Genomic DNA, 27500 nt, shown 5'->3' on the forward strand with positions numbered 1-27500 from the left:
CACCACACTCAGAGGGCCCTCACTTCCTCCCTGTAGGCCGTCTCGTCATTGTTGGTAATCAAGCCTACCACTGTTGTGTCGTCTGCAAACTTGATGATTGAGTTGGAGGCGTGGCCACGCAGTCATGGGTGAACAGGGAGTACAGGAGGGGGCTGAGCACGCGCCCTTGTAATTTCTCTTAGTCAACACAATGTGGAGGGTGACTGGGTAGGGGAGAGAGGGAGAAAGAGAGGGAGGAAGAGGAGGAGGAAGAGGAGGAGGAAGAGGAGGATGTGAGAGAGAGGAAGATGCAGAGATATGCAGAATGGAGAGACCAGAAAAGAAAGGGTGAAAACATCTCTGACGTTGACAGAGGCATCGCCTGCTACTTGCCCAACAGTCCCTCCCTTCATTCAACTTGTGTTCAGTGGTAACGAGCCTCAGCAAGACTGTCGGGGTACACACCAAGGTAAGCAGGAGATGTGTCACAGCGCATAGTATGGACACACTAACACATACTGTACATGCAAAAGAGACATACAGAGAGAGCGAGAGAGAGAGAGATGCAGGTGCTACTGTGCTCTCTTCCCCCTCTCTCGCACTCTCTCTCCCCTCGATCTCCCCCCTCACCCTCTTTCTCTCGCCATCTCTCTCGCTCTACTACCTCTTCCTACTCCCCCCACCCCTCACTCCTAGAAAGAACTAACCCTTTCACTGCTGTACCTCTCCCTTTCTCGCCCCCCTCTCTCCCCCCTCGCACTCTCTCTCCCCTCTCCCTCCCCCTTTCCCTCTCTCCAACTCCCCTCTCTCCCCCCTTGCACTCTCTCTCCCCTCTCCCTCCCCCTTTCCTCTCTCCAACTCCCCTCTCTCCCCCCTCGCACTCTCTCTCCCCTCTCCCTCCCCCTTCCTCTCTCCAACTCCCCTCTCTCCCCCCTCGCACTCTCTCTCCCCTCTCCCTCCCCCTTTCCTCTCTCCAACTCCCCTCTCTTCCCCCTCACACTCTCTCTCTCTCCCCTCTCCCTCCCCCTTTCCTCTCTCCAACTCCCCTCTCTCCCCCCTCGCACTCTCTCTCCCCTCTCCCTCCCCCTTTCCTCTCTCCAACTCCCCTCTCTCCCCCCTCGCACTCTCTCTCCCTCCCCCTTTCCTTTTCTCTCTCCAACTCCCCTCTCTCCCCCCTCGCACTCTCTCTCCCCTCTCCCTCCCCCTTTCCCTCTCTCTCTCCAACTCCCCTCTCCCTCCCCATTTCCCTCTTTCCCCCCCACCAACTCTCCCTCTCCCCTCTCCCTCCTTCTTTCTCTGCCCCCTTTCTCTATCCCCCCCTCGCCCTCTCTCCCTCCGCATTCTCCTTCTCTCTCCCCCCTCTCTCCCATTCTCTCAGCCAACAAAGCATGCGCCACAGGATGAAGAGATGATCCAGAAATAGTCTTTGTCTATAAATAACTATGAATGAACAACGGTTTGAGCCTAAAATACATCCACATAGAACACTATCCAAGCTGTATCACATCCAGCATCCTCCGTGATTGGGAGTCCCATAGGGCGGCTCACAATTGGCCCAGCGTCCTCCGTGATTGGGAGTCCCATAGGGCGGCTCACAATTGGCCCAGCGTCCTCCGTGATTAGGAGTCCCATAGGGCGGCTCACAATTGGCCCAGCGTCGTCCAGGTTCAGCCGGTGTAGTCCGTCATTGTAAATAAGAATTTGTTCTTTTTTTCAAATCAAATCAAATTTTATTTGTCACATACACATGGTTAGCAGATGTTAATGCGAGTGTAGCGAAATGCTTGTGCTTCTAGTTCCGACAATGCAGTAATAACAAGTAATCTAACTAACAATTCCAAAACTACTGTCTTGTACACAGTGTAAGGGGATAAAGAATATGTACATAAGGATATATGAATGAGTGATGGTACAGAGCAGCATAGGCAAGATACAGTAGATGGTATCGAGTACAGTATGTACAAATGAGATGAGTATGTAAACAAAGTGGCATAGTTTAAAGTGGCTAGTGATACATGTATTACATAAGGATACAGTCGATGATATAGAGTACAGTATATACGTATGCATATGAGATGAATAATGTAGGGTAAGTAACATTATATAAAGTAGCATTGTTTAAAGTGGCTAGTGATATATTTACATCATTTCCCATCAATTCCCATTATTAAAGTGGCTGGAGTTGAGTCAGTGTCAGTGTGTTGGCAGCAGCCACTCAGTGTTAGTGGTGGCTGTTTAACAGTCTGATGGCCTTGAGATAGAAGCTGTTTTTCAGTCTCTCGGTCCCAGCTTTGATGCACCTGTACTGACCTCGCCTTCTGGATGATAGCGGGGTGAACAGGCAGTGGCTCGGGTGGTTGATGTCCTTGATGATCTTTATGGCCTTCCTCTGACATCGGGTGGTGTAGGTGTCCTGGAGGGCAGGTAGTTTGCCCCCGGTGATGCGTTGTGCAGACCTCACTACCCTCTGGAGAGCCTTACGGTTGAGGGCGGTGCAGTTGCCATACCAGGCGGTGATACAGCCCGCCAGGATGCTCTCGATTGTGCATCTGTAGAAGTTTGTGAGTGCTTTTGGTGACAAGCCGAATTTCTTCAGCCTCCTGAGGTTGAAGAGGCGCTGCTGTGCCTTCTTCACGATGCTGTCTGTGTGAGTGGACCAATTCAGTTTGTCTGTGATGTGTATGCCGAGGAACTTAAAACTTGCTACCCTCTCCACTACTGTTCCATCGATGTGGATAGGGGGGTGTTCCCTCTGCTGTTTCCTGAAGTCCACAATCATCTCCTTAGTTTTGTTGACGTTGAGTGTGAGGTTATTTTCCTGACACCACACTCCGAGGGCCCTCACCTCCTCCCTGTAGGCCGTCTCGTCGTTGTTGGTAATCAAGCCTACCACTGTTGTGTCGTCCGCAAACTTGATGATTGAGTTGGAGGCGTGCGTGGCCACGCAGTCGTGGGTGAACAGGGAGTACAGGAGAGGGCTCAGAACGCACCCTTGTGGGGCCCCAGTGTTGAGGATCAGCGGGGAGGAGATGTTGTTGCCTACCCTCACCACCTGGGGGCGGCCCTCCAGGAAGTCCAGTACCCAGTTGCACAGGGCGGGGTCGAGACCCAGGGTCTCGAGCTTGATGACGAGCTTGGAGGGTACTATGGTGTTGAATGCCGAGCTGTAGTCGATGAACAGCATTCTCACATAGGTATTCCTCTTGTCCAGATGGGTTAGGACAGTGTGCAGTGTGGTTGAGATTGCATCGTCTGTGGACCTATTTGGGCGGTAAGCAAATTGGAGTGGGTCTAGGGTGTCAGGTAGGGTGGAGGTGATATGGTCCTTGACTAGTCTCTCAAAGCACTTCATGATGACGGATGTGAGTGCTACGGGGCGGTAGTCGTTTAGCTCAGTTACCTTAGCTTTCTTGGGAACAGGAACAATGGTGGCCCTCTTGAAGCATGTGGGAACAGCAGACTGGTATAGGGATTGATTGAATATGTCCGTAAACACACCGGCCAGCTGGTCTGCGCATGCTCTGAGGGCGCGGCTGGGGATGCCGTCTGGGCCTGCAGCCTTGCGAGGGTTAACACGTTTAAATGTCTTACTCACCTCGGCTGCAGTGAAGGAGAGACCGCATGTTTTCGTTGCAGGCCGTGTCAGTGGCACTGTATTGTCCTCAAAGCGGGCAAAAAAGTGATTTAGTCTGCCTGGGAGCAAGACATCCTGGTCCGTGACTGGGCTGGATTTCTTCCTGTAGTCCGTGATTGACTGTAGACCCTGCCACATGCCTCTTGTGTCTGAGCCGTTGAATTGAGATTCTACTTTGTCTCTGTACTGGCGCTTAGCTTGTTTGATAGCCTTGCGGAGGGAATAGCTGCACTGTTTGTATTCGGTCATGTTACCAGACACCTTGCCCTGATTAAAAGCAGTGGTTCGCGCTTTCAGTTTCACACGAATGCTGCCATCAATCCACGGTTTCTGGTTAGGGAATGTTTTAATCGTTGCTATGGGAACGACATCTTCAACGCACGTTCTAATGAACTCGCACACCGAATCAGCGTATTCGTCAATGTTGTTATCTGACGCAATACGAAACATCTCCCAGTCCACGTGATGGAAGCAGTCTTGGAGTGTGGAGTCAGCTTGGTCGGACCAGCGTTGGACAGACCTCAGCGTGGGAGCCTCTTGTTTTAGTTTCTGTCTGTAGGCAGGGATCAACAAAATGGAGTCGTGGTCAGCTTTTCCGAAAGGGGGACGGGGCAGGGCCTTATATGCGTCGCGGAAGTTAGAGTAACAATGATCCAAGGTCTTTCCACCCCTGGTTGCGCAATCGATATGCTGATAAAATTTGGGGAGTCTTGTTTTCAGATTAGCCTTGTTAAAATCCCCAGCTACAATGAATGCAGCCTCCGGATAAATCGTTTCCAGTTTGCAGAGAGTTAAATAAAGTTCGTTCAGAGCCATCGATGTGTCTGCTTGGGGGGGGGTATATATACGGCTGTGATTATAATCGAAGAGAATTCTCTTGGTAGATAATGCGGTCTACATTTGATTGTGAGGAATTCTAAATCAGGTGAACAGAAGGATTTGAGTTCCTGTAGTCTTAACTGACTAGTTAAATAAGGTTAATAAGGTTAAAGAAATAAAAGCGTAAAATAAATAAATAAAACTAGCTACAAGCTATGTTTGGATACCACACAGGCCTTTCCAGGTGTGTGTGTGTGTGTGTGTGTATGTGTGTGTGTGTGTGTGTGTGTGTGTGTGTGTGTGTGTGTGTGTGTGTGTGTGTGTGTGTGTGTGTGTGTGTGTGTGTGTGTGTGTGTGTGCTTACCACCATAGCTAGATAATTCATTTATTTTTTGCGCTACACAATAAACTTCATGAGAACAGAGTCAGCCCTCGAATGCAACCTAGCTAATGTCAATCCCATTGAGCACATCTGGGACCTGATGGATCGGAGGGTGAGGGCTAGGGCCATTACCCCCAGAAATGTCCGGGAACTTGCAGGTGCCTTGGTGGAAGAGTGGGGTAACATCTCACAGCAAGAACTGGCAAATCTGGTGCAGTCCATGAGGAGGAGATGCACTGCAGTACTTAATGCAGCTGGTGGCCACACCAGATACTGACTCTTACTTTTGATTTTGACCCCCCCTTTGTTCAGGGACACATTATTCAATTTCTGTTAGTCACATGTCTGTGGAACTTGTTCAGTTTATGTCTCAGTTGTAGAATCTTGTTATGTTCATGGAAATATTTACACATGTTAAGTTTGCTGAAAATAAACGCAGTTGACAGTGAGAGGACATTTCTTTTCTTGCTGAGTTTAGCTACATCCTATCAAGCCTATCTGATTTGTTTGGTTAGCTAGCTAGATTAGTAGCCAATGCCATGGCAAGCCTGCTGGAATTAAGCTAGCTAGCCTGTTATGCTAGTGACGACACTAAACATTTAGCTAGCAAGCAAGCTAAATACATGTCTCTGGCTGACACTGGCAGGAGTATAGGGTAACGTTAGTTACCGCGTGGTGATGGTGAATTACATTATTTCTTCATCATCTTGCTAGCTAGTTATCTAGCAAGTTTGTAGCCGACGGACTTTCTGCTAATTCTAGCTAGCTAGCTAGCTATTAGCCCACCATGCACTCATCCACACACACTGTAAATAAAATACTGTAGTCAGTGGCCCAATATATAAAATGAGATAACAAAACTGTGCTGAACTTAATTTAAAACGAGAGAAAATATAAGTTTAATAGATGTTTAGAAATAAAACTGCTCACACACACGCATTCAGATTGGCTGAAATCCAGAAACCAAACTAAACCGCATAGACGATGATACACACACACACACACACACACACACACACACACACACACACACACACACAAACATCACAACTGTTGCTACCAGACTCTGGATATTATTGCTAAATACTGAACAATTTAAACACTTGTTCCCCAAAAATCCCCCTTTCCTGATACACGTGTAAATATAAATATAATAAACATGTGTAAATATAATAAACATGTGTAAATATTGAACTATAAATGGTGTCTTCCTGTATTATACTTATGCTACAATGTGTATTCTATTCTACTGATTCATTTACTTTATGTTCATAGTCTTATCTTTCATTAGTTCTTATTGTTGTTGCATTGTCCTAAAGGAACATGCTAGTAAGCATTCATTTGGACAGTGTAGCCTGTAAATATGACTAATACACTTGACACGGAGTTACAGTAGAATGTGAACAACCAGGAGATGGTGGAAACATTAATTGAGATTAAATGAATGCTAATTTCAATATATACACATGTGGGAATTGCATAAAAAAAAATATATTTTTGTTGTTGTTGTTTCCAAATCATTTTGAAATAAATAGAAAGACAATAAACAGGTTTCACTTTTCTTCTATTTTATAAATAGACAGACCATAAACAGTATGTTGGCAAACCAAACAGGCTTCTGTGAAACATTGAAACAAAATACAGTATCTCCGTGTTCCAAATGACATCCTAAATACATTATGACCGTGTTACAAATGACATCCTAAATACAGTCTGACCGTGTTCCAAATGACATCCTAAATAGAGTATTTCCGTGTTCCAAATGACATCCTAAATACAGTATGACCGTGTTCCAAATGACATCCTAAAAAAAGTATGACCGTGTTCCAAATGACATCCTAAATACAGTATGACCGTGTTCCAAATGACATCCTAAATACAGTATGACCGTGTTCCAAATGACATCCTAAATACAGTATGACCGTGTTCCAAATGACATCCTAAATACAGTATGACCGTGTTCCAAATGACATCCTAAATACAGTATGACCGTGTTCCAAATGACATCCTAAATACAGTATGACCGTGTTCCAAATGACATCCTAAATACAGTCTGACCGTGTTCCAAATGACATCCTAAATACAGTATCTCCGTGTTCCAAATGACATCCTAAATACAGTATGACCGTGTTCCAAATGACATCCTAAATACAGTATGACCGTGTTCCAAATGACATCCTAAATACAGTATGACCGTGTTCCAAATGACATCCTAAATACAGTCTGACCGTGTTCCAAATGACATCCTAAAGACAGTATGACCGTGTTCCAAATGACATCCTAAAAACAGTATGACCGTGTTCCAAATGACATCCTAAATACAGTATGAACGTGTTCCAAATGACATCCTAAATACAGTATCTCCGTGTTCCAAATGACATCCTAAATACAGTATGAGCGTGTTCCAAATGACATCCTAAATACAGTATCTCCGTGTTCCAAATGACATCCTAAATACAGTATGACGTGTTCCAAATGACATCCTAAATACAGTATCGCCGTGTCCAAATGACATCCTAAATACAGTATGACCGTGTTCCAAATGACATCCTAAATACAGTATCGCCGTGTTCCAAATGACATCCTAAATACAGTATGACCGTGTTCCAAATGACATCCTAAATACAGTATCTCCGTGTTCCAAATGACATCCTAAATACAGTATGAGCGTGTTCCAAATGACATCCTAAATACAGTATCTCCGTGTTCCAAATGACATCCTAAATACAGTATGACGTGTTCCAAATGACATCCTAAATACAGTATGAACGTGTTCCAAATGACATCCTAAATACAGTATCTCCGTGTTCCAAATGACATCCTAAATACAGTATGAGCGTGTTCCAAATGACATCCTAAATACAGTATCTCCGTGTTCCAAATGACATCGTAAATACAGTATCGCCGTGTTCCAAATGACATCCTAAATACAGTATCTCCGTGTTCCAAATGACATCCTAAATACAGTATCGCCGTGTTCCAAATGACATCCTAAATACAGTATGACCGTGTTCCAAATGACATCCTAAATACAGTATCGCCGTGTTCCAAATGACATCCTAAATACAGTATCGCCGTGTTCCAAATGACATCCTAAATACAGTATCGCCGTGTTCCAAATGACATCCTAAATACAGTATGACCGTGTTCCAAATGACATCCTAAATACAGTATAGCCGTGTTTCAAATGACATCCTAAATACAGTATGACCGTGTTCCAAATGACATCCTAAATACAGTATGACCGTGTTCCAAATGACATCCTAAATACAGTATGACCGTGTTCCAAATGACATCCTAAATACAGTATGACCGTGTTCCAAATGACATCCTAAATACAGTATGACCGTATTCCAAATGACATCCTAAATACAGTATGATCGTGTTCCAAATGACATCCTAAATACAGTATGACCGTGTTCCAAATGACATCCTAAATACAGTATGACCGTGTTCCAAATGACATCCTAAATACAGTATGACCGTGTTCCAAATGACATCCTAAATACAGTATGACCGTGTTCCAAATGACATCCTAAATACAGTATGACCGTGTTCCAAATGACATCCTAAATACAGTATGACCATGTTCCAAATGACATCCTAAATACAGTATGACCGTGTTCCAAATGACATCCTATAGGGTCCTGGGTCAAATCTAAAGTAGTGCACCAAATAGGTAAAAGGGGCCATTTTGGTACTCATCCTATGTGTGTTTGAGTGTTTTCCGGTTTTGGATGATGAATAATTCACATGTCCTGGTTTCAGAGAGTCATCCCGACTGGATGACTCCATCTGCTGCCCTTTTTATAGGGAAAGACTGAATAGATGTTTGTCTGAAGGCTACACCAACCAAGATAGACCAGGAACTACTGTCCAATACACACAGAATCAGTTAAGGACTGTCTTTGGTCTGATAGGCTACACCAACCAGGAACTACTGTCCAATACACACAGAATCAGTTAAGGACTGTCTTTGGTCTGATAGGCTACACCAACCTGGAACTACTGTCCAATACACACAGAATCAGTTAAGGACTGTCTTTGGTGTTTTCTCTCTCTTTCTTCCACATTCTCTCTCTCCCTTCTCTTTTTTGTTCTTTCTCATATTTTCTCTTTTTATTGTCTCTCACTTGCTATTTGTCCCTCCCCCTCCCTATCTCTAGCTCCCTCCCTCTCTCTCTTTCCCTATCTCTATCTCCATCTCTATCTCTTTCCCTCTAGCTCCCTCTCACTCTCTCTTCCCCCCACCCTCTCTCTCTCTCTCTTTCTACCTCCCTATCTTTCTCCTCTCCTCTCCTCAGCCTCTCAACTCTTTACTTCCCTCCTTCTCTCTCTTTCTACCTCCCTCTCCCTCCATTTCCCTCCCTCTTTCTCTTTCTATCTATCTATCTATCTCCCTCCCTCTCTCTTTCGACCTCACTTTCTCTCTCCTCCCTCCCCCAACCCTCTCAACTCTCTCTCCATCTCCCCTCTCTCTCTCTCTTTCTCACTCTCCCTCTCTCTCTTTCTCACTCTCTCTGATCTCTCAACAGTAAATTAATCTGTAACTTGTGATGAGAGGACAGGAATGGACACACAGAGCAGAAATCACTTCAGTTAATTTTCCCCACTAATCATCCGCTCAAGTTAAAGTTCCCAAAATAGATTAGAACTCTGAATCCCGTGGAGAATCTACGTAAGACATTTTCAAAGTACATAAGAAGTTATAACAATGTCCTCAGGGTGACACAAAACTACCTAGCATAATGACAAAGTAATGATGAATATAATGATAAATAAAACCTTATAATACAGATATCACATAGACATACAGTACCAGTCAAATGTTTGGATACACCTACTCATTCAAGCGTTTTTCTTTATTTTTACTATTTTATACATCGAAAAATAATAGTGAAGACATCAAAACTATGAAATAACACATATGGAATCATGTAGTAACCAAAAAAAGTGTTAAACACGCCCTGACAATAGAGAGCCCTTGGTTCTCTATGGTGTTGTAGGTCAGGGTTCTAGTTTTCCTATTTCTATGTTGGTGTGCTTGGTATGGTTCCCAATTAGAGGCAGCTGATTATCGTTGTCTCTAATTGGGGATCATACTTAAGTTATCCATTTTTCCCACCAGCAAAGCAACCCTACACCAACACCTCCACCTCCATGCTTCACGGTGGGAACCACACATGCGGAGATCATCCATTCACCTACTCTGCGTCTCACAAAGACATGGCAGGTAGCCTAGTGGTTAGAGGTAGGTAGCCTAGTGGTTAGAGGCAGGTAGCCTAGTGGTTAGAGACAGGTAGCCTAGTGGTTAGAGGCAGGTAGCCTAGTGGTTAGAGACAGGTAGCCTAGTGGTTAGAGACAGGTAGCCTAGTGGTTAGAGACAGGTAGCCTAGTGGTTAGAGGTAGGTAGCCTAGTGGTTAGAGGCAGGTAGCCTAGTGGTTAGAGACAGGTAGCCTAGTGGTTAGAGGCAGGTAGCCTAGTGGTTAGAGGCAGGTAGCCTAGTGGTTAGAGACAGGTAGCCTAGTGGTTAGAGGCAGGTAGCCTAGTGGTTAGAGACAGGCAGCCTAGTGGTTAGAGACAGGTAGCCTAGTGGTTAGAGACAGGTAGCCTAGTGGTTAGAGACAGGCAGCCTAGTGGTTAGAGACAGGTAGCCTAGTGGTTAGAGACAGGTAGCCTAGTGGTTAGAGACAGGCAGCCTAGTGGTTAGAGACAGGCAGCCTAGTGGTTAGAGACAGGTAGCCTAGTGGTTAGAGACAGGTAGCCTAGTGGTTAGAGACAGGCAGCCTAGTGGTTAGAGACAGGTAGCCTAGTGGTTAGAGACAGGTAGCCTAGTGGTTAGAGACAGGTAGCCTAGTGGTTAGAGACAGGTAGCCTAGTGGTTAGAGACAGGTAGCCTAGTGGTTAGAGACAGGTTGCCTAGTGGTTAGAGACAGGTAGCCTAGTGGTTAGAGGTAGGTAGCCTAGTGGTTAGAGGTAGGTAGCCTAGTGGTTAGAGGTAGGTAGCCTAGTGGTTAGAGACAGGTAGCCTAGTGGTTAGAGCGTTGGAACCGAAAGGTTGCTCGATCGAATCCCTGAGCTGACAAGGTAAAAATCTCTCTTTCTGTCCCTGAACGAGGCAGTTAACACACTGTTCCCCGGTAGGCTGTCATTGGAAATAAGAATTTATTCTTAGCTGACTTGCCTAGTTAAATAAAAAGCTTAAAAAAAAAATGTCAGCTAATGTTACGAGGAATGTGTCACATTAACTGCACACTTCCTCACATGTAGGCATACGTACTAACGAGCATCAAACAAACTTCTCTGTCTGTCCTTGACATTCTGGTTCTGTGTATCTCTGGAATATGGTACATTTTTTTAATGAAGAAAAATTGTGTGACTTGCTTCAGCTGTTTAAAAAAAAAAGGATTTTTTGTCGAAGAAGTTTAAAACGTTTACTTGAAAGACGAAATCCACAGTAGTGGGAAATCAGCGCCACTGGCCATCCTCACCACCGTTGTCATCGGGGCGGCAGGGTAGCCTAGTGGTTAGAGTGTAGAGGCGGCAGGAAGTGAAGGGAAGTCTAAGCGTGTAGTCTAAGCGTGTAGTCTAAGCGTGTAGTGTTTGCTCCAGTGAATAGGACTTCAACGTGACAATAAAGGCCCTGGAGCAGCATCACAGCATCGTTAGATTAGACACATGGGCTGATCTAGTCTATGTCGTCCTAGATCTACATCCAGAACATGTGACACTGTCTATTGCGCTCTGTGTTACCTCGGTAGCGTCAGAGAGAGGAGGAGCCAGGGCCCTCTCCCGCTCCTTTCTCATGTCCTGCCAACTTCATGATGTCACTAGTTCCACCAGTTCTCTTAGAGAAGACATGCTCTGCTTTAACTATGTTATATGTGCAACTTGATGACCACACACACGTCACTATCATCACCAGCCTTCCCTGTTTCTGTCTACTATTGAGCATGATCATCACCAATCTCCCTACTGGTTATCTACAGTTGATCGTATAGGCTCTCAGCATGTCCTCTATCCCTCTCCTATCTCTATCCCTCCCCTCTCATCTCTCTATCCCTCTCCTCTGTCCCTCTCCTCCCTCTATCCCTCCCCTCTATCACTCTCCTCCCTCTAGCTCCCTCCTCTCCTTTCCTCTCTCTAGGCCCCTCCTCACCTCTCCACTCCTCACTCTAGCCCTCTCCTCTCCTCTCCTCTCCTCTCCTCTCCTCTCCTCTCCTCTCCTATCATATCCTCTCTCTAGCCCCCTACTCTCCTCTCTTCTCTCTAGCCCCCTCCTCACCTATCCTCATCTCTCTAGCCCCCTCCTCTCCTCTCTCTAGCCCCCTCTTCACCTCTCCTGTCCTCTCCACTCCTCTCCCTAGCCCTCTCCTCACTCTAGCCCCCTACTCACCTCTCCTCTCTCTAGCCCCCTCCTCACCTCTCCTCTGTTCTTTCTAGCCCCCTATTTTCCTCTCCTCTCTCTAGCCCCCTCCTCACCTCACCTCTCCTCTCCTCTCTCTAGCCCTCACCTCTCCTCTCTCTAGCCCTCTCCTCTCCTCTCTCTAGCCCTCTCCTCTCTCTAGCCCCCTACTCTCCTCTCCTCTCTCTAGAGAGACGTTGGGAGGAGACTCAACAACAGAAAGGACAGAGAAGGAGGAGCTACTCACTTGAGACGGGGAGAGAGAGACAGATAGGACAGAGAAGGTACTTGTGAAAGACAGAGAACACACACACAACGACGGATATGGTAGAGAGGACAAGGTACTCACGTGAGAGAACTAGAGATGAAGAGAAGAAGAAAGCTGTTCAGCGTGGAATCAGTGTTTTCCCCCACGAGGGGAGATATCCATACAGAGAACCAGCCAACATCGCACACAGAGACAGAGGAGAAATCACACGTACAGAATAAATATAGAGAGAATGTAAGAAAGAAGGAAGGAGAGAGAGAGAAGTCATACTGTCAGGGAGGCAGCACTAGGGTGTTGTGAGATCGTGATCTGGATTGAGTGCATGTATCTGTACAAAAAAAAGAGAGGCAGGGAGAGAGAGCGAGAGAGAGAGATTGTGCAAGCTCATTCGCTGAGCTGAAAGTGGGAAGGGGCAAGATTATCCAATGATATGAGAGAGGAGAACTAGCAGCAGAGTGATATAGAGAGAAGGAGGCAGAGAGAGAAAGAGAGAGAGACAGAACGAGAGAGCAAGAGAGAGAGAGCGGGGGTCTAGGCAGAGAGAGAGAGAGAGAGAGAAAGGGAGGCAGAGAGAGAGAGAGAGACAGAGAAGGAGAGAGAGAGAGGGAGATCAACCACTTCCAGACTCGGGGACATGTACTAGTCTGAGGAGACCTAAATGCCAGAACTGGACAGGAACCTGAACCTCTCAGCACATGGGGTCGCACACCTACCTGGAGGTGACAACATTCCCTCACCAATATTCCCCCCTAGACGCTACAAAACAACCAAAATTAGGTGACAACTCCTGCAGCTCTGTCGCATGCTGGGTCTGTACATAGTCAATGGTAGGCTTTGAGGGGACTCCTACGGTTGGTACACCTACAGCTCATCCCTTGGCAGCAGTACTGTAGACTACTTTATCACCGACCTAAACCCAGAGTCTCTCAGAGCATTCACAGTCAGCCTACTGACTCCTCTATCAGAATCCAGCAAAATCACAGTCTACTTGAACAGAGCAATACTCAATCTTGAGGCATCAAAGCCAAAGGAACTGCACAATATTAAAACATGTAGAAACCTACAAAAAATGATTAGCCAACAACTAATTCAATCCCTTTTAGACAACTTCAGACAAAGCGTTTCACTGTAATAGTGAAGGTGTAAACTCAGCAGTAGAAAACCTAAACAATATATTTGACCTTTCAGCTTCTCTATCAAATATAAACAATGTTGAGCGGACAACATAAGAAAATGTTTTTTTTTACATTTTTTCTAAAAATGTCAAGCAGACAACCTAAGAAAATTAACAATAATGACAAATGGTTTGATGAAAAATGCTAAAACCTAAGAAAGAAATTAAGAAACCTGTCCAACCAAAAACATAGAGACCCAGAAAACCTGAGTCTTCACTATGGTGAATCACTAAAACAATACAGAAATACACTACGAAAGAAGAAGGAACAGCACGTCAGAGCCGAAGAACCCTTTTTTGGGCCCAGATAGCATCGATAGAATCAAAGCACTTCTGGGAAAATTGGAACACAACAACAACAACAAACAACAACACAAAGACGTATCCAAAACAGCAGAGGTGGAAAAAGGACACAATTACTTGAGTAAAAGCAAAAGAGACTTCAATAGAAAATAACTCAAGTAAAAAGTGAGTAACTCAGTGAAATACTCCTTAAGTAAAAGTCTAAAACTATTTGGTTTTAAATACACTTCAGTATCAAAAGTAAATGAAATTGCTAAAAATATACTTAAGTATAATAAATTAATTAAAGTAAAAGTTTAAAATCTTTTGAAATTCCTTATATTAAGAAAATCAGACAGCACCATTTTCTTGTTTTTATTTTTAATTTACGGATAGCCAGGGGCACACTCCAACACTCCAACACTGAGACATAATTTACAAATGAAGCATTTGTGTTTAGTGACTCTGTCAGAACAGAGGCAGTAGGGATGACCAGGGTTGTTCTCTGTTTAGTGAGTCCTCCAGATCAGAGGCAGTAGGGATGACCAGGGTTGTTCTCTGTTTAGTGAGTCCTCCAGATCAGAGGCAGTAGGGATGGCCAGGGTTGTTCTCTGTTTAGTGACTCTGTCAGAACAGAGGCAGTAGGGATGACCAGGGTTGTTCTCTGTTTAGTGAGTCCACCAGATCAGAGGCAGTAGGGATGACCAGGGTTGTTCTCTGTTTAGTGAGTCCTCCAGATCAGAGGCAGTAGGGATGACCAGGGTTGTTCTCTGTTTAGTGAGTCCTCCAGATCAGAGGCAGTAGGGATGGCCAGGGTTGTTCTCTGTTTAGTGACTCTGTCAGAACAGAGGCAGTAGGGATGACCAGGGTTGTTCTCTGTTTAGTGAGTCCTCCAGATCAGAGGCAGTAGGGATGGCCAGGGTTGTTCTCTGTTTAGTGACTCTGTCAGAACAGAGGCAGTAGGGATGACCAGGGTTGTTCTCTGTTTAGTGAGTCCTCCAGATCAGAGGCAGTAGGGATGACCAGGGTTGTTCTCTGTTTAGTGAGTCCTCCAGATCAGAGGCAGTAGGGATGACCAGGGTTGTTCTCTGTTTAGTGAGTCCTCCAGATCAGAGGCAGTAGGGATGACCAGGGATGTTCTCTGTTTAGTGAGTCCTCCAGATCAGAGGCAGTAAGGATGACCAGGGATGTTCTCTGTTTAGTGAGTCCTCCAGATCAGAGGCAGTAAGGATGACCAGGGATGTTCTCTGTTTAGTGAGTCCTCCAGATCAGAGGCAGTAGGGATGACCAGGGATGTTCTCTTGATAAGTGTGTGAATAGGACCATTTTCCTGTCCTGCTAAGCATAAAAAACATAACAAGTACTTTTGGGTGTCAGTGAAAATGCATGGAGTAAAAATGACATTATTTTGTTTAGGAATGTAGTGAATTAAAAGTAAAAGTTTTCAAAAATAGAAATAGTAAAGTACAGGTACCCCAAAAAACGACTTAAGTAAAAATACTTCAAAGTACTATTTAAGTACTTTACACCACTGGAAAAGGGAGATGTGATGAGATGGATGGATAAATGTCACGACTTCTCCCGAAGTCGGTTCCTCTCCTTGTTCGGGCGGTGTTCGGCGGTCTTCCCGCCATCGCCGATCTATTTTTCATTTTCCATTTGTTTTGTCTTGTTTTCCTACACACCTGGTTTTAATTCCCTCATTACGTGTTGTGTATTTAACCCTCTGTTCCCCCTCATGTCTTTGTGTGGTATTGTTTGTTGCAGGTGCTTGGATGCTGGTGGTTATATATATATATATATATATTAAACTGCTCCGGTTGTTACCCAGTTCTGCTCTCCTGCGTATGACTTCGCTGCCGTCAATTACCCTTACAATAAACCACTTCTCCAATCTTTTTGGCTCTATAACAAAGAATAATCAGCAAAAATATTTACATGATCAAATAGAAATCTTAAAATCTATTAAAGACTACCAGAACCCACTGCATTATCCAATTACATGTAATGAACTACAATACAAAATACAAACCCCCTAACCCATAAAGGCCTGTGGTGTTGATGGTACCTAAATGAAATGACAAAATATACAGGCCACAAATTCCAATTGTCCATACTTAAACTCCTTAACACGATACTCAGCTCTGGCATCTTCCCCAATATTTGGAACCAACGACTGATCACCCCAATCCACAAAAGTGGAAACATATTTGACCCCAATAACTACCATGGGATATAAGTAAACCTTTGGAAAATCCTCTGTGTTATCATTAATAGCAGACTTGTACATTTCCTCAGTGAAAACAATGTACTGAGCAAATGTCAAATTGGCTTTTTACCTAATTACCATACGACAGACGATGTATTCACCATGCACACCATCGTTTATAAACAAACTAACCAAAACAAAGGCAAAGTCTTCTCATGCTTTGTTGGTTTCAAAAAAGCTTTTGACTCAATTTGACATGAGGGTCTGCTATACAAATTGATGGAAAGTGGTTTTGGGGGGAAAAACATACGACATTATAAAATCCATGTACACGTGTGCGGTTCAATTTGCCAAACAAATCCCACCGATTTCTTTCCACAGGGCCAGGGGGTGAGACAGGGATGCAGCTTGAGCCCCACCCTCTTCAACATTTATATAAACAAATTGCCAAGGGCACTAGAACAGTCCGCAGCATCTGGCCTCACCCTACGAGACTATGAAGTCAAATGTCTACAATTTGCTGATGATCTGGTGCTTCTGTCCCCAACCAATGTCCCCAACCAATGAGGGCCTACATCAGCTAGATCTTCTGCACAGTTTCTGTCAGACCTCGGCACCGACAGTAAATCTCAGTAAGACAAAAAATAATGGTGTCCAAACAAGGTCCAGTCACCAGGACCACAAATACAAATTCCATCTAGACACCGTTGCCCTAGTGCACAAAAAACTATACATACCTCGGCCTAAATATCAGCGGCACAGGTAACTTCTTCAAAGCTGTGAATGAGCTGAGAGACAAGGCAAGAAGGGCCTTCTACGCCACCAAAAGGGGCATAAAATCCGACCTCCCATTTAGGATCTGGCTAAAAATACTTGAATCAGTTATAGAGCCCATTGCCATTTATTGTTGTGAGGTCTGGGGTCTGCTCACCAACCAAGAATTCACAAAATGGGACAAACACCAAATTGAGACTCTGCATTCTGAAGTAACATGGCATCTCCTACCGTACCCTTTTCAAAGGCACTTATATATTTTGTCTTGCCCGTTCACCCTCTGAATGTCACACACAATCCATGTCTCAATTGTCTCAAGATTTTAAAATCCTTCTTTAACCTGCCTCCTCCCCTTCATCTACACTGACTGAAGAGGATTTTACAGCTGACATCAATAAGGGATCACAGCTTTCACCTGGTCAGACTATGTCATGGAAAGAGCAGGTGTCCTTAATGCTTTGTACAGAATGTATATTGATGTGTGCCCGATGCTGCCTCTCATCTTTGAATCTCCTCTCGGTATGTATTATCAAATGCACCTATAGGCTGTTTAATGTGGTCTCAATCACATGATCCCACAGCCTATAGGATATGTAATGTGGTCTCAATCACATGATCCCACAGCCTATAGGCTATTTAATGTGGTCTCAATCACATGATCCACAGCCTATAGGCTATTTAATGTGGTCTCAATCACATGATCCCACAGCCTATAGGATATGTAATGTGGTCTCAATCACATGACCCACAGCCTATAGGATATGTAATGTGGTCTCAATCACATGATCCCACAGCCTATAAGCTATTTCATGTGGTCTCAATCACATGATCCCACAGCCTATAGGATATGTAATGTTGTCTCAATCACATGATCCACAGCCTATAGGATTTTTAATGTGGTCTCAATCACATGACCCACAGCCTATAGGCTAATTAATGTGGTCTCAATCACATGACCCACAGCCTATAGGATATGTAATGTGGTCTCAATCACATGACCCACAGCCTATAGGATATGTAATGTTGTCTCAATCACATGACCCACAGCCTATAGGATTTTTAATGTGGACTCAATCACATGACCCACAGCCTATAGGATATGTCATGTGGTCTCACTCACATGATCCACAGCCTATAGGATATGGAATGTGGTCTCAATCACATGACCCACAGCCTATAGTATATGTAATGTGGTCTCAATCACATGATCCACAGCCTATAGGATATTTAATGTGGTCTCAATCACATGACCCACAGCCTATAGGATTTTTAATGTGGTCTCAATCACATGACCCACAGCCTATAGGATATGTAATGTGGTCTCAATCACATGATCCACAGCCTATAGGATTTTTAATGTGGTCTCAATCACATGACCCACAGCCTATAGGATATGTAATGTGGTCTCAATCACATGACCCACAGCCTATAGGATTTTAATGTGGTCTCAATCACATGACCCACAGCCTATAGGATATAGAGGCTCTGAAGTGCATGTTTGGAGAAGCACAGAGTAAAGTTATACTTTTAAGAAAGCTGGTGTAAATGGTGTAAATTAAACTAGGCTGCATTACACACCGCAATGGATATTCCAACCCTGAGCCCCGGCCTGCTTAGCTCTTGCTGATCTAAACCTTTTTTTTTGTGTCCTGCCAAACCAATGGCTGTGCTGTGTAGGACTACAGTGGCAGTTAAGAAATAAGAGGTAGTCCTACCTGTTTGACAGGTGACATTAGGCTATAAGGCTGTTTGTTGGTCAATTCCTCCACCCAACATGCACTCTTGAATTATCCTACAACATTGTCAGTGAAGCGAGTATGAGAGGGTATGAGCGGGTATGAGAGGGTATGAGCGGGTATGAGAGAGTATGAGAGGGTATGAGAGTACGAGAGGTTATGAGAGAGTATGAGAGGGTATGAGAGAGTATGAGCGGGTATGAGCGGGTATGAGAGTGTATGAGAGGGTATGAGAGGGAATGAGCGAGTATGAGCGGGTATGAGTGGGTATGAGTGGGTATGAGAGGGTATGAGAGAGTATGAGAGAGTATGAGAGGGTATGAGAGGGTATGAGAGAGTATGAGCGGGAATGAGAGGGTATGAGAGGGTATGAGCGGGTATGAGAGAGTATGAGCGGGTATGAGCGGGTATGAGAGGGTATGAGTGGGTATGAGAGAGTATGAGCGGGTATGAGTGGGTATGAGAGGGTATGAGAGGGTATGAGCGGGTATGAGAGGGTATGAGAGGGTATGAGAGAGTACGAGAGGTTATGAGAGAGTATGAGAGGGTATGAGAGGGTATGAGAGGGTATGAGCGGGTATGAGAGAGTATGAGAGGGTATGAGAGGGTATGAGAGAGTATGAGCAGGTATGAGAGGGTATGAGAGAGTATGAGCGGGTATGAGAGAGTATGCGAGGGTATGAGAGGGTATGAGAGGGTATGAGCGGGTATGAGAGGGTATGAGCGGGTATGAGAGAGTATGAGAGGGTATGAGAGAGTATGAGCGGGTATGAGCGAGTATGAGCGGGTATGAGAGGGTATGAGCGGATATGAGAGAGTATGAGAGGGTATGAGAGGGTACAAGAGGTTATGAGAGAGTATGAGCGGGTATGAGAGAGTATGAGCGGGTATGAGAGAGTACGAGAGGTTATGAGAAAGTATGAGCGGGTATGAAAGAGTACGAGAGGTTATGAGAGAGTATGAGCGGGTATGAGCGGGTATGAGAGAGTATGAGTGGGTATGAGCGGGTATGAGCGGGTATGAGAGGGTATGAGCGGGTATGAGAGGGTATTAGAGGTTAATCGAAAGTACGAGCGCGTATGAGTGGGTATGAGAGAAAATTAGAGTATATGAGAGTGTATGAGAGTGTATGAGAGGGTATGAGAGTGTATGAGAGTGTATGAGAGTGTATGAGAGTGTATGAGAGGGTATGAGAGTGTATGATAGTGTATGAGAGTGTATGCCATAGGCCTACATTTTATTAAAGAAAATGGCAAAAAAGTACAAGACTACCCCTTGTCAGTTTAAAATTTAGAAGAAGAGAGCTTTGGTCTGCAATGCTTTATGCTAGAAACAAGCTGTAAAATAACTGGGAAAAACATGCATATGTGGATATCATGCATATGTGGATATCATGCATATGTGGATATCATTGTTTTAGTTTCTTTGACATTCAGAGGCTGACTTTGCTTGGGAAGGTAATCTAATTCTGTCACTATCAATTGATTAAGCTATTAACGTTCTGTACAATAGAATATGTTTAAACCCAGACAGTTTTTAGGGGAAACACTTGTGACCTTCTCTTGTTGGGTTAAGCCACGGAAGAAGAGCAGCAAGCAGTGAAAGCTGACATTTTGCTGTGTCGGTATGCCTACTCTGTCTGGGGTGGAAAGGTAGGACTACTCTGTCTGGGGTGGAAAGGTAGGCCCCTACTCTGTCTGGGTTGGAAAGGTAGGCCTACTCTGTCTGGGGTGGAAAGGTAGGCCTACTCTGTCTGGGGTGGAAAGGTAGGCCTACTCTGTCTGGGGTGGAAAGGTAGGCCCTACTCTGTCTGGGGTGGAAAGGTAGGCCCTACTCTGTCTGGGGTGGAAAGGTAGGTCTACTCTGTCTGGGGTGGAAAGGTAGGCCCTACTCTGTCTGGGATGGAAAGGTAGGCCCTACTCTGTCTGGGGTGGAAAGGTAGGTCTACTCTGTCTGGGGTGGAAAGGTAGGTCTACTCTGTCTGGGGTGGAAAGGTAGGCCCTACTCTGTCTGGGGTGGAAAGGTAGGGCTACTCTGTCTGGGGTGGAAAGGTAGGCCCTACTCTGTCTGGGGTGGAAAGGTAGGGCTACTCTGTCTGGGGTGGAAAGGTAGGCCCTACTCTGTCTGGGGTGGAAAGGTAGGCCTACTCTGTCTGGGGTGGAAATGTAGGCCTACTCTGTCTGGGGTGGAAAGGTAGGGCTACTCTGTCTGGGGTGGAAAGGTAGGCCCTACTCTGTCTGGGGTGGAAAGGTAGGTCCTACTCTGTCTGGGGTGGAAAGGTAGGCCCTACTCTGTCTGGGGTGGAAAGGTAGGCCCTACTCTGTCTGGGATGGAAAGGTAGGTCTCCTCTGTCTGGGGTGGAAAGGTAGGCCCTACTCTGTCTGGGGTGGAAAGGTAGGCCTACTCTGTCTGAGGTGGAAAGGTAGGTCTACTCTGTCTGGGGTGGAAAGGTAGGGCTACTCTGTCTGGGGTGGAAAGGTAGGCCCTACTCTGTCTGGGGTGGAAAGGTCGGTCTACTCTGTCTGGGATGGAAAGGTAGGCCCTACTCTGTCTGGGGTGGAAAGGTAGACCTACTCTGTCTGGGGTGGAAATGTAGTCTTAACATTTGAAAGTACCATGCTCAGATTCCTAATGACATCTCAGATTGAATTATTTGCAAACGGGGACAGTTTCGTTGCAAACAAGACACACTGATTTGGATTTGGAGAAATACGATAAGATGAACACATAGGCCTGTCTCTCTGTCCATTCTAGTCAAATGAAATTTGATTTGTCACATACACATGGTTAGTAGATGTTAATGCGAGTGTAGTGAAATGCTTGTGCTTCTAGTTCCGACAATGCAGTAATATCCAACAAGTAATCTAACCTAACAATTCCACAACTACTACCTTATACACACAAGTGTAAATGGATAAAGAATACGTGCATAAAGATATATGAATGAGTGATGGGACAGAACAGCATAGGCAAGATGCAGTAGATGGTATCGAGTACAGTATATACATATGAGATGAGTAATGTAGGGTATGTAAACATTATATTAAGTGGCATTGTTTAAAGTGGCTAGTGATACATTTTTACATCAATTATTCCATTATTAAAGTGGCTGGAGTTGAGTCAGTATGTTGGCAGCAGCCACTCAATGTTAGTGGTAGCTGTTTTTAACAGTCTGATGGCCTTGAGGTAGAAGCTGTTTTTCAGTCTCTCTGTCCCTGCTTTGATGCACCTGCACTGACCTCGCCTTCTGGATGAAAGCGGGGTGAACAGGCAGTGGCTCGGGTGGTTGTTGTCCTTGATGATCTTTATGGCCTTCCTGTGACATCGGGTGGTGTAGGTGTCCTGGAGGGCAGGTATTTTGCCCCCGGTGATGCGTTGTGCAGACCTCACTACCCTCTGGAGAGCCTTAAGGTTGTCGACGGAGCAGTTGCCGTACCAGGCAGTGATACAGCCCGACAGGATGCTCTAGATTGTGCATCTGTAAAAGTTTGTGAGTGCTTTTGGTGACAAGCTGCATTTCTTCAGCCTCTTGAGGTTGAAGAGGCGCTGCTGCGCCTTCTTCACCACGCTGTCATTGTGGGTGGACCAATTCAGTTTGTCCGTGATGTGTACGCCGAGGAACTTAAAACTGACTACCCTCTCCACTACTGTCCCGTCGATGTGGATAGGGGGGTGCTCCCTCTGCTGTTTCCAGAAGTCCACGATCATCTTTTTTGTTTTGTTGACGTTGAGTGTGAGGTTATTTTCCTGACACCACACTCCGAGGGCCCTCACCTCCTCCCTGTAGGCCGTCTCGTTGCGTGCATGGCCATGCAGTCGTGGGTGAACAGGGAGTACAGGAGAGGGCTGAGAACGCACCCTTGTGGGGCCCCAGTGTTGAGAATCAGCGGGGTGGAGATGTTGTTACCTACCCTCACCACCTGGGGGCGGCCCGTCAGGAAGTCCAGTACCCAGTTGCACAGGGCGGAGTCGAGGCCCAGGGTCTCGAGCTTGATGACGACTTTGGAGGGTACTATGTTGTTAAATGCTGAGCTGTAGTCAATGAACAGCATTCTCACATAGGTATTCCTCTTGTCCAGATGGGTTAGGGCAGTGTGCAGTGTGGTTGCGATTGCGTCATCTGTGGACCTATTGGGGCGGGTTTAGGGTGTCAGGTAGGGTGGAGGTGATATGGTCCTTGACTAGTCTCTCAATGCACTTCATGATGACGGACGTGAGTGCTACGGGGCGGTAATCGTTTAGCTCAGTTACCTTAGCTTTCTTGGGAACAGGAACAATGCTGGCCCTCTTGAAGCACGTGGGAACAGCTGACTGGGATAAGGATTGATTGAATATGTCCGTAAACACACCAGCCAGCTGGTCTGCACATGCTCTGAGGACGCGGCTGGGGATGCTGTCTGGGCCTGCAGCCTTGCGGGGTTAACACGTTTAAATGTTTTACTCGCGCCGGCTGCAGTGAAGGAGAGTCCGCAGGTTTTGGTAGCGGGGCCGTGTCAGTGTCACTGTATTGTCCTCAAAGCGAGCAAAGACGCTGTTTAGTCTGTCTGGGAGCAAGACATCCTGGTCCGCGACGGGGCTGGTTTTCTTTTTGTAATCCGTGATTGACTGTAGACCCTGCTACATACCTCGTCTCTGAGCCGTTGAATTGCGGCTGCAATTTCAGGAATTTGTGTGGTATTAAATTAAAGAATCCGCTAATATATGCAATGGCGTACAATTGCGTGAAATTGTACCTGCAAATGCAGATGATAGATTAATGCAATGATTTTACTATAAAGAAGATATCTTGTCAATTGTGGTCTGCGAACCCACAACCCTCTGGCCCAATCAAGCTCTTTGAATTGAATTAAATTGAGAGAGTGTGTTAGGGTGAGTGAATGAGGACCCAAAAGCGAACTAACTTAAACAGAGCTTCTTTAATAACTAAACATAGGTAGGCTCAGATAGACCGGCAGATTCCGACAGGACAGGACAAGGTTACAGCAAACATGACGATAGTCTGGCTCAGGCATGAAACACAACAAACAAGAATCCGACAAGGACAGGAACAGAAACAGAGAGAGATATAGGGACCTAATCAGAGGGAAAAAGGGAACAGGTGGGAAACGGGGTGAATGTGTAGTCAGAGGAGACAAGGAACAGCTGGGGGAAAGCGGGGGAGAAAAGGTAACCTAACAACGACCAGCAGAGGGAGACAGGGTGAAGGGAAAGGACAGAGACAAGACACAACATGACAGTACATGACAGTACCCCCCCACTCACCGAGCGCCTCCTGGCGCACTCGAGGAGGAAACCTGGCGGCAACGGAGGAAATCCTCGATCAGCGCACGGTCCAGCACGTCCCGAGAGGGAACCCAACTCCTCTCCTCAGGACCGTACCCCTCCCAATCTACGAGGTACTGGTGACCACGGCCCCGAGGACGCATGTCCAAAATTCTACGGACCCTGTAGATGGGTGCGCCCTCGACAAGGATGGGGGGGGGGGGGGGAAGACGAGCGGGGGCGCGAAGGACGGGCTTGATGCAGGAGACATGGAAGACCGGGTGGACGCGACGAAGGTATCGCGGAAGAAGAAGTCGAACTGCGACAGGATTAATGACCCGAGAAATACGGAACGGACCAATGAACCGCGGGGTCAACTTGCGAGAAGCCGTCTTAAGGGGAAGGTTCTGAGTGGAGAGCCAAACTCTCTGACCGCGACAATATCTAGGACTCTTAGTTCTACGCTTATTAGCAGCCCTCACAGTCTGCGTCCTATAACGGCAAAGTGCAGACCTGACCCTCTTCCAGGTGCGCTCGCAACGTTGGACAAAAGCCTGAGCGGAGGGGACGCTGGACTCGGCGAACTGAGATGAGAACAGCGGAGGCTGGTACCCGAGGCTACTCTGAAAAGGAGATAGCCCGGTCGCAGACGAAGGAAGCGAGTTGTGGGCGTATTCTGCCCAGGGGAGCTGTTCTGACCAAGACGCAGGGTTACGAAAAGAAAGACTGCGTAAGATGCGACCAATAGTCTGATTGGCCCGTTCTGCTTGACCGTTAGACTGGGGGTGAAAGCCGGAAGAGAGACTGACGGAAGCCCCAATCAAACGGCAAAACTCCCTCCAAAATTGAGACGTGAATTGCGGACCTCTGTCCGAAACGACGTCTGACGGAAGGCCATGAATTCTGAAAACATTCTCGATGATGATTTGTGCCGTCTCTTTAGCAGAAGGAAGCTTAGCAAGGGGAATGAAATGAGCCGCCTTAGAGAACCTATCGACAACCGTAAGAATAACAGTCTTCCCCGCTGACGAAGGCAGTCCGGTGACAAAATCTAAGGCGATGTGAGACCACGGTCGAGAGGGAATAGGAAGCGGCCTGAGACGGCCGGCAGGAGGAGAGTTACCGGACTTAGTCTGCGCGCAGACCGAACAAGCAGCCACGAAACGACGCGTGTCATGCTCCCGGGTGGGCCACCAAAAACGCTGGCGAATGGAAGCAAGCGTACCCCGAACGCCAGGGTGGCCGGCTAACTTGGCAGAGTGAGCCCACTGAAGAACGGCCAGACGAGTAGGAACGGGAACGAAAAGAAGGTTCCTAGGACAAGCGCGCGGCGACGGAGTGTGAGTGAGCGCTTGTTTTACCTGCCTCTCAATTCCCCAGACAGTCAACCCGACAACACGCCCCTCAGGGAGAATCCCCTCGGGGTCAGTGGAGGCTACTGAAGAACTGAAGAGACGAGACAAAGCATCAGGCTTGGTGTTCTTAGAGCCCGGACGATAAGAAATCACGAACTCGAAACGAGCGAAAAACAGCGCCCAACGCGCCTGACGCGCATTAAGTCGTTTGGCAGAACGGATGTACTCAAGGTTCCTATGGTCAGTCCAAACGACAAAAGGAACGGTCGCCCCCTCCAACCACTGTCGCCATTCGCCTAGGGCTAACCGGATGGCGAGCAGTTCGCGGTTACCCACATCATAGTTACGTTCCGACGGCGACAGGCGATGAGAAAAATACGCGCATGGGTGGACCTTGTCGTCAGAGAGGGAGCGCTGAGAAAGGATGGCTCCCACGCCCACCTCTGACGCGTCAACCTCGACAACGAACTGTCTAGAGACGTCAGGTGTAACAAGGATAGGAGCGGATGTAAAACGATTCTTGAGGAGATCAAAAGCTCCCTGGGCGGAAACGGACCACTTAAAGCACGTCTTGACAGAAGTAAGGGCTGTGAGAGGAGCTGCCACCTGACCGAAATTACGGATGAAACGACGATAGAAGTTCGCGAAGCCGAGAAAGCGCTGCAGCTCGACGCGTGACTTAGGGACGGGCCAATCAATGACAGCTTGGACCTTAGCGGGATCCATCTTAATGCCTTCAGCGGAAATAACAGAACCGAGAAATGTGACGGAGGAGGCATGAAAAGTGCACTTCTCAGCCTTCACAAAAAGACAATTCTCTAAAAGGCGCTGGAGGACACGTCGAACGTGCTGAACATGAATCTGGAGTGACGGTGAAAAAATCAGGATATCGTCAAGGTAAACGAAAACAAAGATGTTCAGCATGTCTCTCAGGACATCATTGACTAATGCCTGAAAGACAGCTGGAGCGTTAGCGAGGCCGAAAGGGAGAACCCGGTATTCAAAGTGCCCTAACGGAGTGTTAAACGCCGTCTTCCACTCGTCCCCCTCCCTGATGCGCACGAGATGGTAAGCGTTACGAAGGTCCAACTTAGTGAAAAACCTGGCTCCCTGCAGGATCTCGAAGGCTGAAGACATAAGAGGAAGCGGATAACGATTCTTCACTGTTATGTCATTCAGCCCTCGATAATCTATGCAGGGGCGCAGAGACCCGTCCTTCTTCTTGACAAAAAAAAACCCCGCTCCGGCGGGAGAGGAGGAGGGGACTATGGTACCGGCGTCAAGAGCTACAGACAAATAATCTTCGAGAGCCTTACGTTCGGGAGCCGACAGAGAGTATAGTCTACCCCGGGGGGGGGTGGTTCCCGGAAGGAGATCAATACTACAATCATACGACCGGTGTGGAGGAAGAGAGGTGGCCCTGGACCGACTGAACACCGTGCGCAGATCGTGATATTCCTCCGGCACCCCTGTCAAATCACCAGGCTCCTCCTGTGAAGAAGAGACAGAGGAAACAGGAGGGATAGCAGACATTAAACATTTCACATGACAAGAGACGTTCCAGGAGAGAATAGAATTACTAGACCAATTAATGGAAGGATTATGACAAACTAGCCAGGGATGGCCCAAAACAACAGGTGTAAAAGGTGAACGAAAAATTAAAAAAGAAATGGTTTCACTATGATTACCAGAAACAGTGAGGGTTAAAGGTAGCGTCTCACGCTGAATCCTGGGGAGAGGACTACCATCCAGGGCGAACAAGGCCGTGGGCTCCTTTAACTGTCTGAGAGGAATGTCATGTTCCCGAGCCCAGGTCTCGTCCATAAAACAGCCCTCCGCCCCAGAGTCTATTAAGGCACTGCAGGAAGCTGACGAACCGGTCCAGCGTAGATGGACCGACAAGGTAGTGCAGGATCTTGAAGGAGAGACAGGAGTAGTAGCGCTCACCAGTAGCCCTCCGCTTACTGACGAGCTCTGGCCTTTTACTGGACATGAAGTGACAAAATGACCAGCGGAACCGCAATAGAGACAGAGGCGGTTGGTGATTCTCCGTTCCCTCTCCTTAGTCGAGATGCGGATACCTCCCAGCTGCATGGGCTCAGCACCCGAGCCGGCAGAGGAAGATGGTAGTGATGCGGAGAGGGAGGCGACGGAGAGCGCGAGCTCCTTTCCACGAGCTCGGTGACGAAGATCAACCCGTCGCTCAATGCGAATAGCGAG

The 27500-nt window shown here is 46.6% G+C and overlaps 1 protein-coding gene across 2 annotated transcripts in view; it reads right to left on the reverse strand.

The window, feature by feature from the left end:
- Nucleotides 1-27500, reverse strand: part of LOC139388269 (tripartite motif containing 3b) — a 146145-nt gene that overhangs the window by 97598 nt on the left and 21047 nt on the right. The window contains exon 1 of one of the 2 annotated variants that reach the window (XM_071134827.1): nucleotides 12570-12770. The exons of the other annotated variant lie outside the window; for it this stretch is intronic. The gene's annotated coding sequence lies outside the window, so the exon portion shown is untranslated. Of the gene's footprint in view, nucleotides 1-12569; nucleotides 12771-27500 lie in introns of those variants that run through there. 2 annotated transcript variants of the gene reach the window in all.

The sequence above is a fragment of the Oncorhynchus clarkii genome, chromosome 29 (genome assembly GCF_045791955.1).
Source record: "Oncorhynchus clarkii lewisi isolate Uvic-CL-2024 chromosome 29, UVic_Ocla_1.0, whole genome shotgun sequence".
In the NCBI taxonomy this organism is placed as follows: Eukaryota; Metazoa; Chordata; class Actinopteri; order Salmoniformes; family Salmonidae; genus Oncorhynchus; species Oncorhynchus clarkii.